Raw genomic sequence first — 14,718 nt, 5'->3', positions numbered from 1 at the left:
GTGACTGGACAGGGCGCAGCTGGCTTCAGAGATGCTGCAGACATCCAGAGGCAGATGGGGGGAGGGGGGCTCCATAGGACCTTTATCTCCTCTCCCACCTTTCATTCCTTTACCTCACTTTTTTTTTAAGATTTTTATTTATTTATTCATAAATAAATTCATTTATTTATTCATTCTGTGTGCCTATGTCTCATACACAGAGACCTCGGCAGAGGGAGAAGCAGGCTCCCAGTGGGGAGCCGGGTGCAGGACTTGATCCCAGGACCCCAGGATCACGACCTGAGCTGAAGGCAGACTCTCAGCCACTGAGCCACCCAGGGCCCCCCCCCCCTTTACCTCACTTTCTGTGGCAGGGGACTGAGTGTATTCATTAATGAAACAAATATTTATTTACTCTCTACCACATTCCTGACTGTGCTGAGCACAACGGACACATCAGCGAACAAGCAAAACCACTTCTGCCCTCATGGAGTTTACCTTCTCTTGAGGGAAGATGGACAATACATGGTAAACATCTTAAGCAGAACATACACTGCGTTAGAAAGGGTAAGTACAGTGGGAAAAAGCATTCGTTGTAACTAGGATGATCAAGGTAGGCTCGTTAAGGCCACGTTCAGGCAAGAAACTTGAGTTGGCCAGGGAACAAGCCAGGTGGATTCTTAGTGAAGAGCATCCCCAGCTGAGGGAATAGCTAACACAGAGACCCTGTGGTGGGTGTGGGCTGGTGTGCAAAAATCTAGCCCCGGGGCCAGCCAGATGGAGCCCAGGAGCTGGGGGGGAGAGGAGTTCAGCCAGGTGCCAGGGTGATCCACTGTCCTACGGGGTAGGGGACAGGCATGGAGCGTACGGGGTGGCCTGGAGTTGCATAGGAGTCGGAGAGGATTGAGTTCAAAGACCAAGCAAGGCCAGCGTGCAGCCACATCCCTACCTGCCAACCTGCTGACCCTTCTCTCCCCTGCTCTCCTTTCAACTCAGTCTGGGAGGCTCCAGCTGGCCCTTGCCCTTGTATTTCCTCAAAAAGAAGCGGACTCTCTGCTGAGTGTCCCTGAGAGGGGCAGGTGAGGGAGGAGTGGGCCCAGGCTCTTTGCTGGCCCGGACCCTCTCCTTGAGCCACTCTCACCTCCTCCCAACTCAGCCCCACCCTGATGCTGAGCAGCAGTCTACAAGGTCTGCAAGCTCTGGCAGCCTCTCCCAGACTCCCCTGTGTGCTTAGGCCTGGGTGTGACGCTGGCCCTGTGTTTATTTCTACATATGGGCCCAAGGTTGTGGGGTGGGCTGGAGATGATCACATCAGCCCTAATCTGTGGGTGGACTCACCCACATGGGCCCCAGACTCACTTCTGAGGCCCCTTCTTTGGCTTCAGCTGTCTTCACAGTCAAGTGGGACCGTGTCTTGGCACAACATAGATGCTCACTACTAAAGCATGTTGCTGAGCTAAGGGGGCCCCCAGAAACATCAGCAGCTCCAAGAGCAAGGGCAGTGGGTGAGGGGACAAGACTTCTCCCCAGTGCTTACAGGCTACCTCTGCTCTAGAGTGGACAACCCAAGATGGGGCTCTGCTCCTTCCTCTTCCCCTCCCTACCCCTTCCCCTCTGAGCCCCCAGTTCCCCAGGAGGAACCCCAGGCTGCAGAAGCCAGCTGACTGCAAGAGCTCCACTCAACCACTTAACAAGAGAACAAATACAGAACCAGAGAAGAGGTTTTCTGGGATCTGCCACTTTGGACTTCAGATCTCAAAATAAACTTCCAGTCTCAAGGTCCTAGACACTACTGGAGAGCTCAGCTCCTCACGCGAGGGGAGGAGTTACTGACTGGGAAGTCAAGTACTGGTCTGGAGGGAGCTGCATGGAGTCAGGTTGGCACTTATTGAGCACCTGCTGTATGCCCAGCACTGGCCAGAGAATCCTAAATGACTCAGAAGGAAAGAAAGGGTCTTACTCCCCGGTGTTTTCAGGCAAACACAATAAAGCCACCTGAGGGGTGGCACACTAGACTCTGCTCTTCAGGGCTGCGTACTGCAGATTTAGCAGGCAGCGTCAGGGGAGAGCTGAGGATGAATTCCAGACCCCCTCCCCCTCGAGACCTCTAGAGTCCCTGGGGCCTCCCGAAGGACACCTTCCACCCAGCCAGCAGAGCCAAGTCTCCCTTCTTCCTCAAGGTGGCACCATAGCCTCCTGCCTATGCAAATGGACCTGCCCAAAGAGGGGTCCCCCCCCCACCCTTGATGTCTAACCTCATACTCTGCTTCCCCATGGGGACTACTTTCACTCTCAGCTCTGTGGGGCTGAATGATCTGGAGTTTTTACTGGCCCTTGGATGGGAGTGGAGATGAGCTAAGGGGAGCTGGGGTGGTGTGGGTAAACAGCTCTTACTCTACCCAGGTTGACACCCCCCCCAGGAGGCCCCCCTTCCCCGGGCCCCTTTGGTGATGACCTTCTCTTTTTCCTGGTGGGTGGGAGGTGGTGTGGATGGTAATAAGCAGAGAGAAAGGCCGAGAAGGGGCTGGGGGGAGGTTTGGATGGGAGTCAAGGAATTCCTGAGCCTGCTGCTTGCACAAGGGGCCCTGAGACGCCTTTCCTGAGGTTTCTTTGCAGACCGAGGCAAGTCTTATTTGAAATGGGGCCAGGTTCACACAGGCCCCTCATGCCCCCACCCCATCCCTCCCTCCCCAGCCACCCCATGCAGGTGTCTAGGGAAGACGAGAGAGCTTGGGAAGAACCCAGGGGCTTTTAAGGGGGGTGGAGCAGGGAATCTATACTTTGTACACAGCCTGACTGGCCTCTCCTTGGTATTTATGAGCTCCCAGGCGAGGCATGGAACGTGTGTCAAAGAGGCCAGGCCAAGAGGGCTTTGGAGGGAAGGAGGATCCTGCCCAAACCAGGGAACGGGGCTCGATGGGGCAGAGCCAAGACAGGGACCCTCTTCCTCCCAGCTAGTGGCCAAACAGGAGAGTAGATTCTTCCCCCAAGGGGACTGGGAGAAAGGTAAACAGGGCCCTGAGGGAGAAACGGGAACCAAGAGGGGAGGTTTGGGGAGGCTTGGGGAGGCCGAACCATGGGGGCGGGGCAAGGGGGTCTGGAGCCTTTTAGCACTTTGGCTGTAATCAGACTGGAGCCAGGCGGTAGGCGGGCTCACAGCCATCCTGGGCGGGTGGCCCAGGTTCTGTGTGAGGCCAGTGGGTGTGCTGCTGGGATTCTGGGTGGTCACTGACCAGCCTAACCCCAAAGGAGAGAGGTTCCCACTTTGCCCCCAGTCACCCTCTCCCAATCAGCCTGTATCAAATAGTCTAAACATTGAACTCTCTTTCTCCATGCCACCTGTCCTGGGTCCTAGAATGTTCTGGAAGTGAGATTTGCTTTCAGTGGACACAAATCTGCCAAGCCCATCCTATCTGCATCTCTCCCACTCTGTGTCCCTCAGTCCATTCTGCCTCTTGGGCTTCCCTGTCCTCTGTGTGTCTCTCTAGGCCTGCCTCTGGCTTGTATTTCTGTCATGCTGTGTCCATTCCTGTCTTTCTATGTTCATCTCTGTCTTCATTTGTCTCTGTGTCTGTCTGCCTGACCTTTTATCCTCCGTCTGAAGCTTTCTTCATCTCTCTCCCTTCATCTTTTCCTCTCTCCATGAATCTATATGACCGTCCCTCTCATCTTTCTTTCACTCTCCATGATTTCTGACTCTCTCTGGGTACACGTCTGTGTCCCCGCCCCCCATCTCTCCCCCTCAGTGTCTCTTTGTTTATGTTTGTCTCTGATCCTCTCTTTCTCCTGCTCTCTGTCCCATACATCCCACACTTGCCTTGGCCGGCCCTGTGACACAGTATAGAGTGAGTGTACTGGACTGAAGACATCAGAAAACCAGAGCTCCCCCTCCCCTCAGCCATGCAAAGCTTCCGTGGCTCTGAAGATCACTTCTGCACTCGTGGCCTCAGTTTCCTCACTGGCGAAACAAGGATGGATATCTAGTTCCCTCTGGCGGGGGCGAGGGGACCATTTCTGGCTTTATCTCTCTCGTTTCTCACAGCACAACCCATTTAATTCTTCGAGGCCTCTGCTTCTCTGCTGCCGAAGATGTCCCCCTGGAGTCAGGACAGCAGCATCCTTTGGACTCCAGTGGGAAGGAGTCTTTGATACTGCCAGTCAGCAGGCCCCCCAAGGACGACTCTTCACTCCTTCACCTCCTTAAACATCAGGGTAGACAAGATCCCTTTCTGGGGCCATGTCTGGCATACAAACCAGATTAGCTCATCTCTCTAATCCTCTTTGTGTTGGGGCCTCTGCCAGGCAGGGACACCCACAGCGCAGAGGGTGTGTGTGTGTGTGTGTGTGTGTGTGTGTGTGTGTGTGTGCCTGTGTGTGCGCCTTCTTAGAGAAGGCAAGACCAAGGTTCTCCTCCCTCCTGTACCCCTTCCTGCCTGAAGAGCCCAAATCAGCAGCCCTCGCTGTACCAGAAACCTCATCAGGCTTGAGCCAAATCAGGGTTCTCCGAGTCCCGGCGCCTCCGTCTCCCTTTCTGCGGCGTCCGCAGGGCTGGAGGAATCATTCCCAGAACCCACCCCTTCCCTATGCATAACCAAAGGCATACGTGCGAATATCATTCTGTAGTCTAGGAAAAAGGTGCTTCCGTCCCTCCTCGGAAAGCCTGGAAAGCCTGGAGCGTGAGGCGGGTGCAGGGGACAGGGACAGGGACGCAGGGGCGCGCAGGCTGTCCCCCGGCTTCACACTCCGAATTGGAGGCCTTCAGCCCCTCTGAAGTTTCATTTGGGGAGGTCTTGGCTGACAAGATCAAAGCATTCCCTCTGCCAAATCATTACCTTATTTTCGAGGCAATTACAGACCTTATTGTATCAGTGAGCCGGGTCTCCAGCTGCAGCCGGTTATCGCTGCGGGCCCGGCGGCTCTCGTAGGGGAGGGATGCGGCGGGGCGCTGCGGGCCTGCGGGGCGGGGCGGGGCGGGGAGGGGGGGTGCGGGAGGAGCAGGCGGGGTGCGGGAGGAGCGGGGGTGCGGGAGGAGGGGGGTGCGGGAGGAGCGGGGGGAGTGCGGGAGGAGCGGGGGGTGCGGGAGGAGCAGGCGGGGTGCGGGAGGAGCGGGGGTGCGGGAGGAGCAGGGGGGGTGCGGGAGGAGGGGGGTGCGGGGGGAGCGGGGGGAGTGCGGGAGGAGCGGGGGTGCGGGAGGAGGGGGGTGCGGGAGGAGCAGGGGGGTGCGGGAGGAGCGGGGGTGCGGGAGGAGGGGGGTGCGGGAGGAGCGGGGGGAGTGCGGGAGGAGCGGGGGGTGCGGGAGGAGCAGGCGGGGTGCGGGAGGAGCGGGGGGAGTGCGGGAGGAGCGGGGGGTGCGGGAGGAGCAGGCGGGGTGCGGGAGGAGCGGGGGTGCGGGAGGAGCAGGGGGGGTGCGGGAGGAGGGGGGTGCGGGAGGAGCGGGGGGAGTGCGGGAGGAGCGGGGGTGCGGGAGGAGGGGGGTGCGGGAGGAGCAGGCGGGGTGCGGGAGGAGCGGGGGTGCGGGAGGAGCAGGGGGGGTGCGGGAGGAGGGGGGTGCGGGAGGAGCGGGGGGTGCGGGAGGAGCAGGCGGGGTGCGGGAGGAGCGGGGGTGCGGGAGGAGCAGGGGGGGTGCGGGAGGAGGGGGGTGCGGGAGGAGCGGGGGGAGTGCGGGAGGAGCGGGGGTGCGGGAGGAGGGGGGTGCGGGAGGAGGGGGGTGCGGGAGGAGCAGGGGGGTGCGGGAGGAGCACGGGCGGGTGCGGGAGGAGGGGTGCGGGAGGAGCGGGGTGGGGGGCGCGGGAGCTGTCCCGCCGCAGTGGGCAGACGCCGCAGGTGGAGGCCCGCCCCTCCGACGACCCAGAGCCCGGCGGCCGCGGGAGCAGCCCTGTCCCCACCTGGGGAGGGGGGGGCGAGCCGGCTGAGCCTGGGGGACAGTGAGGCGGGCCTGGCCCGCGGAGGGAAGTGCCGGGGCGCCGGGATGCCGCCGTCCCGCCCCCCGCCGCCGGCTGGGTGACCGTGGGCCGCGCGCCCCGCAGTGGCCTCTCCCGAAAAGGCGCGGCGGCGCTAGCGTGGTCTGGTGGGGCGCGGGGCTCGCAGCCGGGACAGACCCCGAGGCCCGAGAGTGCGGGGCGCGGAGCAGCGGGTGTCCCCGTGGGGGCAGCGTGCGGCCCGCAGCCCCCTCCTGCAGACACACGCCCACAGGTGGTGTTGGGTCAAGTAAGGGGTCCCTTAGAGCCCCAGTTCTCGAACTTTTCCGTCTCAGACCCTCTTTACACAAGACTTGCCGGGGATCCCGAAGACCTCTTCTTTACGAGCGTGACAGCTGTCCCTATCGAGTTTACGAGGAACGCAGCCAGGAGCCCGCCGGGAGTGCTTCCAGTGGACAAAGCTGCACAGTTGGAGCAACAGAGTAGTTTTGGGTGATAACCCAAAGTATAAATAAATATGCATAGATCTGTACTGATATAAATACATGAGTAAATAAATACAAGAGGGGCGGCGGTAGAGACGGAAATCCACGCGGAATTCCAGGTAATTTACGTAGCTACGCCCTAAGTGTGAGCTCCAGGTTGGGATTTCCTGACTAGGGCCCAGAACAGAAAAAGGCAGGGGTGGAGGAGGGGTCGGGAGTAATTTTACGGTGCAGCAAGCTGACAAACCTCAGTCAGGTGATCAAAGTCAGCATCAGGGATCCCTAGGTGGCGCAGCGGTTTGGCGCCTGCCTTTGGCCCAGGGCGCGATCCTGGAGACCCGGGATCGAGTCCCACGTCGGGCTCCCGGTGCATGGAGCCTGCTTCTCCCTCTGCCTGTGTCTCTGCCTCTCTCTCTCTCTCTCTCTCTGTGTGACTATCATAAATTAAAAAAAAAAAAAAAAAGTCAGCATCAGCCGTGGCAGGTCATGTTGATGGTGTGCAGCCTGGATCTGATGTGATGAGGAAGACATTTACCTCTGGTCTTCCTCCCCACATCCTCCGTGTAATCATGAGATTGATTCATACCTGTTGAATCATCCTTGCAACCCAGGGATAAATCCCACTTGATCACGGTATGTGATCCTCTTTTTCCCAAAGGTTTTACTTATTTACTTGAGAAGGCGAGAGAACATACACAAGGGGGGTGGGGTGCAGAGGGAGAGGGACAAACTGACTCAGGCAGGGAGTCTGATGCCATTTGATGATGCTGATGCGGGGCTCAAACCCAGGACCCTGGGATCGTGACCTCAGCCAAAGGCAAAGAGAGGCTTAGCGGAATTAACCACGCAGGTGCCCGGGTGTATGATCCTTTTATTATGCTGTTGAATTCAGATTGCTGGTATTTTGTTGTTGGGGGTTTTTGCATCTATATTCATCAGGGATATTGGCCTGTAATTAACTTCTTTTCCTTCCTTCCTTCCTTCCTTCCTTCCTTCCTTCCTTCCTTCCTTCCTTCATCAGGGTATTAGTAACCTTGTAAAATGAGGAGTTTGGAAAGTGTTTTTTCCTCACCAGCTTTTGTGGAAGAGTTGAAGATTAGTATTAATTATTTATAAAGATTTTATTTGGACAGAGAGAGAGAGCCCAAGCAGGGGGAGGACCAGAAGGAGAGGGAGAAGCAGACTCCTTGCTGAGCAGGGAGCCTGATGTGGGGCTGGATTCCAGGATCCTGAGATTATGACCTGAGTGGAAGGCAGATGCTTAACCGACTGAGCCACCCAGGCACCCCAAAGATTGATTGGCATTAATTCTTTAAATGTTTTTTTTTTTTAGATTTTATTTACTTGTTCATGAGAGACCCAGAGAGACAGAGGCAGAGACACAGGCAGAGGGAGAAGCAGGTTCCATGCAGGGAGCCGGACAGGGGACTGGATCCCGGGTCTCCCAGATCACACCCTGGAATGAAGATGGCGCTAAACCGCTGAGCCACCCGGGCTGCCCAATTCTTTAAATGTTTAATTGAATTCACCAGTGAAGCTGTCTGGTCCTGGGCTTTTCTTTATTGAGAGATTTTTAATTACTTATTCAACCTTCTTATCAGTTATGGATCTATTCAGATTTTCTGTTTCTTCCTGATTCAGTCTTTGTAGGATGTATGTTTCTAAGCATTTATCCATTGTTTATACATTATCCAATTTCTTAGTGTATAATTGTTCATGGTTGTCTCTTCTGAACCCTTGCGTTTCTGTGGTATTCCCTGTAATGTGTCCTTTTTTATTTTTATTTTAGTCTTTTTCTTTTTCCATTACTCTAGCTAAAGATTGGTCAACTTTATCTTTTAAAAAATCAGCTCTAAATTTTGCTGATCTTTTCTGTTGTGTTTGTAATGACTATTCCATTTATTTCTGCTAACCTTGGGCTTAGTTTATTCTTTTTCTTCTAGGTCTTTCAGGTATAAAGTTAGGTTGTTTATTTGAAATCTTTCTTTTTTTCTTAATGTAGGCAATTATTATGATAAGCTTTGCTCTTCGAACTGCTTTTGCTGCATCCCATATTGGTATGTTGTGTTTCTTTCTTTCTTTTTTAAAAAAAATATTTTATTTATTTATTCATGAGAGACACAGAGAGACTGAGGGGCAGAGACACAGGCAGAGGGAGTAGCAGTCCCCATGCAGAAAGCCTGATGCAGGACTCCATCCTGGGTCTCCAGGATCAGGCCCTGGGCTGAAAGCAGCGCTAAACCGCTGAGCCACCCAGGGATCCCCAGGTATGTTGTGTTTCAGCTTTCTTTTGTCTCATGATATTTTTTGATTTCCCTTTTGATTTCTTCTCTGATCCATTGATTCATCAGGAGTATATTGTTTAATTTCCACATATCTGTGAATTTTCCAGTTAGATTGTAGAGAGTTGATATAATTTTGTCCTTAAATGTTTGGTACAATTCACCAGTGAACGCAACAGAGCCTGGTACTTTCTGTATTGGAGGGTTATAAATTATTGATTCAATTTCTTTAATAAACAAAGGCCATTTAGATCATCTATTTTTTGAGTGTGAGTTTTGGCAGATTGTGTCTTTCAAGGAATTGGTTCATTTCATCCAGGCTATCAAATTTGTGGGCATAGAGTTGTGGGGTTTTTTTGTTTGTTTTGGGTTTTCTTTTCTTTTCTTTTCTTTTTTTTATTTTTGCATCTACACTTATGTTTATTTTTAATTTTTTTACGTTTTTATTTAAATTCAAATTGGTTAACATACAGTGTAATATTAGTTTCGGATGTAGAATTTAGTGATTCATCACTTATATACAACACCCAGTGCTCATCACAAGTATCCTTCTTAATACCCATCACGCATTTAACCCATCCCCCACCCTCCCCTCTGGTAGCCATCAGTTTGTTCTTTATAGTTGAGAGTCTGTTTCTTGGTTTGCCTTTCCTTTCCCCTGCACCATGTTCATTTGTTTTGTTTCTTAAATTTTACATATGAGTGAAATCATATGGCATTTGTCTTTCTCTGACTGACTTAATTTGCTTGGCATTATACTCTAGCTCCATCCATGTTGTGGCAAATAGCAAGATTTCATTCTTTTTTATGGCTGAATAATAATCCGTTATATATATGTGTGTAGATATATGTGTGTGTGTATATAATGCTACTATAAAATAAGGGTGCATGTATCCCTTTGAGTTAGTGTTTTTGTATTTTGGGGGTAAATACTCTATAGTGTGATTGCTGGGTCCTAGGGCAGTCCTATTTTTAACTTTTTGAGGAACTTCCATACTGTTTTCCGTAGTGGCTGCCTGAGTTTGCATTCCCACCAACAATGCATGAGTGTTCCTATTCCTCAACATCCTTACCAACATCTGTTGTTTCTTGTGTTGTTGATCTTACCCATTCTGACAGGTGATATCTCTTGTGGTTTTGACTTCCATTGCCCTGATGGCAAATGATGATGAACATCTTTTGATGTATCTATTAGCCATCTGGAATTCTTTGGAGAAATGTCTTGTTCATGTCTTCTGCCAATTTTTTAATTGTATTATTTGTTTTTTGGGAGTTGAGTTTTATAAGTTCTTTATAAATTTTGGATACTAATCCTTTATTGGATATGTCATTTGCAAATATCTTCTCCTATTCAGTAGGTTGCCTTTTAGTTTTGTTGATTATTTCCCTCACTGTGCAAAGCTTTTTATTTTGATGTAGTTCCAATAGTTTTTTATTTTGTTTCCTCCACCTCAGGAAACATATCAAGCTCATTACATATGAGCTTGAGAAGAATGTATATTCTGCTGTTGTTTGATGAGGTGGTCAATAGATGTCAATCATAACCAGTTGATTGATAGTGCTGTTGAATTCAACTATGTCTTTACTGATTTTCTGCTTTCTGGATCTATTTCTGATAGTCTAGAGTTGAAATTTCCAACTGTGGTAGCAGATTCACCTATTTTTCCTTGCAGATCTATCAATTTTTCCCTCATGTAGTTTGATGCTGTGTTGTTAGGCACATACATATTAAGGATTTCTAAGTCATCTTGAAAAATTGACCCCTTGTTGTTATGTAATTATTCTATATGTTGGCAAATTGAACACCAATAAAAAATAAATTTATAAAAAAATAATGCCTCTTTTTCCTTATTTTGATGTCTGCTTTGAAATCAATGCAGCAACTTCTGCTTTTTAGAATTAGCATTGGCACGATACAGCTTTATCTATTTACTTTTAATCTATGTGTTTTTATATTTAAAATGGATTTCATGTAGACAACATACAGATGGGTCTTCTTTTTTAATCCATTCTGACAATCTTTTGTCTTTTATTTATTTTTTCTTTTATTTATTTATTTGAGAGAGAGAGAGAGAGAGAGAGTGCATGCATGTGTGAGTGGCAGGGGTAGGGTGCAAAAGGAGAGAGAGAAGGAGAAGTAGACTCCCTGCTGAGCAGGGAGCCCGATGCAGGGCTTGATCCCAGGACTGTGAGATCCTGAGCTGAAGGCAGACACTTAACCAACTAAACCACTCAGGTGCCCCACAATCTTTCTCTTTTAATTCATGTATTTAGACCATTGACATTTAAAGTGACTATTGCTATAATTGGATTGCTGTCTACCATGTTTGTTTCTGTGTTCTATTTGTTGCCTTTGTTCTTTGTTCCTATTTTTTTGTTTGCTACTATTTTTCTGCCTTTTGTGGCTTTACTTGAACATTTTATATGATTTCATTTTCTGTCCTTTCTTAACATATCAATTATACTTCATTTTTTAATGGTCACCCTAGGGTTTGCAATATACATTTATAACAAATCTAGGTGCACTTGCAAATAACACTATATGGTTTCACTGGTAGTATGAGTATCTTATAATAACAAAATAATCCTAATTCCTCCCTCCTGTCTTTTGTATCATTGTGTCATTCATTTCACTTATATTTAAACATACATAAGCATATGTATATACTTGAGCATACATACTCAAATACATTATTGCTATTATTATTTTGAACAAGCCTGTCTGTTCAATCAGTTAAGCATAAGAATAATAAATTTCTGTTTTACTTTCCATTTTTGTTTATCTGAGAAAGTCTTTATTTCTCCTTCATTTTTGAAGGATAATTTCACAGGGTATAGAATTCTGTGTTGGTAGGTTTTTTTTTTTCTCTCAGTGCTTTAAATATTTCACTCATTTTCTTCTTGCTTGAATTGTTTCTTTCCTTCCTTCTTTCTTTTTTTTTCTTTTTTGCTTGAATTGTTTCTGAAGAAAAGTCAAATGTAATTTTTATCTTTGCTCCTCTATCAGTGAGGTGGTTTTTCCCTCTGGCTTCTTACAAGATGGGATTCTGTATTATTGATTTTCTGCAATTGGAATATTATATACCTAGGTGCTTACATTCCCTACCTACTACTTTATCTGTTAGAGCCTTTAATCATATTAATATTATTAATATGATTAATTAATATTAATCATAATTGTTTTAAGTTCTCTGCCAACATCTCTACCATGCCTGAGTCTGTTTTTGATGAATCTTTGTCTCTTCAAACTGTGTTTTTTATCCTTTTATTTATATTTTAAAGATTTATTCATTTTTTATTTTTATTTATTTATTTGAGAAAATAAGAGTGAGTGGGGGGAGGGGCAGTGGGAGAGGGACAAGGAGACTCCATGCTGAATGTAGAGCCCAATGTGGGGCATGTTCCCACAACCCTGAGATCACAACCCAAGCCAAAATCATGAGTGAGACACTTAACTGACTGAGTTACCCAGGCACCCCTTATTTATCTATTAGAGAAAGAGAGAGAGAGTGCATGCACCCTTGAGTTGGGGGAGGGGCAGAGGAAGAGGAAGAGAATGTTCAAGCAGGCTTCCCGTTGAGCACAGAGCCCAATGCAGGGCTTGATCTCATGACCCATGAGATCATAATCTGAGCCAAAATCAAAAGTCAGATACTTAACTGACTGATCCACTCCTGTTTTTTAGCCCTTTTATTATGTTGTGATTTTTTTCCTTAATAGCTGGACTTGAGGTAATGGGAACTTCAGTAAATAAGCCCGTGATGGTCCTGTGACTAGTTTGTAGTCTTTTAATGAACATTTGCCTCTGGACTGTGAACTTTATGAGTGTTTCTCCTAGTTTCTCCCCTCTGCTTAGTTGGGAAATGATAGAGTGGGCTGAAATGGGAAATTTCCCTTCTTCCACATGAAAGAGTAGAGTGGGCTAGAATTATTTTCTTTTCACCAATTTGGTTAGGCTTTGAAAAACTACAGATAGTTTTGGCTCTGGTTAAATAGTTTCTCCCTAGGGAAGGCTTTGTTAAGATCCAAATGCTCTGGTGTATTTCCAAATGATTACTTGCCCATTCTCCCTGCTGTAAGCATGAGGGAGCCCTTCTCTAATATTCACTCTGAGAATCAGGTCATGTTCCTGAAGGTAAACTCACAAAAGGGGTGGGGGTCCCCCATCACTGGTTTCTCCTGGAGTTTTTAATTTTCAGACTTGTCATACTGACGGCTGCTGGCAACTTGCCATGCTGACACTGGCTGGCAACTTGCCAATTACAGTTTAAGCTTACCTACTTTGTTTTCCTGGCACTGTTTCCTGCAGAGGTTTCTGCTCCAGTAAGTTGTGATTCTCTATATTCACCTGTTTTCTCCAATTTCGGGGGCAGTGGTTTGCCCTGTGATCTCACTTCTCTGAGGGATTTAGGGAGATTTGTTGATTTTTCCATCTGTTCAACTTTTTATTTGTTAGGACCAAGTGACAACTTCCAGGCTTCTTATGCCAGACCAGAAATCAGAAGTCTTGAGTTTCTTTTCATATTGATTTATAAAAGTTTCTTTATGTGTTATGGAAAACAAGTCTTTGCCACATATGTGTTGTAAATTTTCCCCTATTCTTTTACTTTTTCCTCTTAAATTTATTTATGAAGACTTGTCATAAAAATATGTTTATGCTTCAAGGTGTTACTTAGGAAGGTGTCCTCCACTCCTATAATTATAAAACCAATCTTCCAATTTTTTTCTAAAATTATATGTTCTTTCATTTAAACCTTTAATACGTTGAAATTCATTTTTGGTATGCAGTATGAGGTAGGAGTCTAACTTAAATTTTCCCCCCAATTCTTCCTAACTCTTCACCCTTGCTTACAGACTTCCCTTATCCTGGAATGTTCTTCCTGTGTTTACATAATTAGCAGAATCTTATTCATCTTTCCAGGTCCTGCTCCATGTACCCTTCCTTTCTTGACCAGCTCAAAATGTTTTGGCCTCTTCTGAAATTCTATCACATTTGTTATTTGACTCATTGATTTATCACTTATAATTTGCAGTCTGACATTTTAACTTTCATTTATATTTACTTTTTTTGAAATATCCTTCATATGTAATGCACTCTACCTGCCAGATGATATGACTCCTAAAGATCCTTTAGTCTACTGGGAGAAAGAAACACTAGGCCTTTGGAGATGGATAGGATTTGGGGCATTGGGATGGCTCAACTGATGCTTCAAGTTCTTTGGGGCATTGGGATGGCTCAACTGATGCTTCAGTTGGCTGAGTGTCTGACTTCAGCTGATCATGATCTTGGAGTCTTGGGATTGAGCCCCACATTGGGTTCCCCATTCAGTGGGAAGTAAGTTTTTCCCTCTCCCTCTGCCCCTCCTCCTGCTCATGCTCTCTCCTTCTTTCTCAAATAAATAAATAAAATCTTTAAAAAAAAGAATATAAATTCTTTGAGGACAAAGGAACTTATTATTCTTATATCTCTCTCTTGAAGCCACTTGAGCCCCTCACTCACACATGGTAGAAAATCTTTGCTACAGATTACATTGGAAACTGAGTCCTTTACTAGGCCTTCTTTAGTGTCTCTTTCTCAGAATGAGCTGGTGATCCCAAGGCTGATTTTCTCTACTTGGATTCTAGATTCCCAACCTCCCTCCAACAGTTACTCCCAGCTCCAGAGCCTGTTACTATCTTTTGGACCTCACATATACAGAGTTGGGTTACTCCTCTTCCTCAGTTCTTAACACATGACCACCATCAAACTGTGTAAAGGCTCTCTCTTATCTGTTTCTTTCCCCCCTCTACTCCATTCCCCACTCCTATTCCCTTCCCCTGTTTTATAGGCATTGCTCTAATGTGGCTGAAATATGCCCTTGGATATATACATATCTTTATGTGTTGTTCAGGTATGTATTCCTTGTTTTTAATTTTTATGGGTTGTACTGTGATATAGACCTTATATGAGTCAGGTTTGCAGAAGTAACAAACAACTAAAATCTTGGTGGCTTATGACAGCATTTATTTCTTGCTCACATTACATGATAGTGATGGTGGGTTGGAGGTTGAAGT

The sequence above is a fragment of the Canis aureus genome, chromosome 12 (genome assembly GCF_053574225.1).
Source record: "Canis aureus isolate CA01 chromosome 12, VMU_Caureus_v.1.0, whole genome shotgun sequence".
Lineage (NCBI taxonomy): Eukaryota > Metazoa > Chordata > Mammalia > Carnivora > Canidae > Canis > Canis aureus.
The sequence above is the reverse complement of the archived record's forward strand: the minus strand, read 5'-3'. Positions refer to the sequence as shown.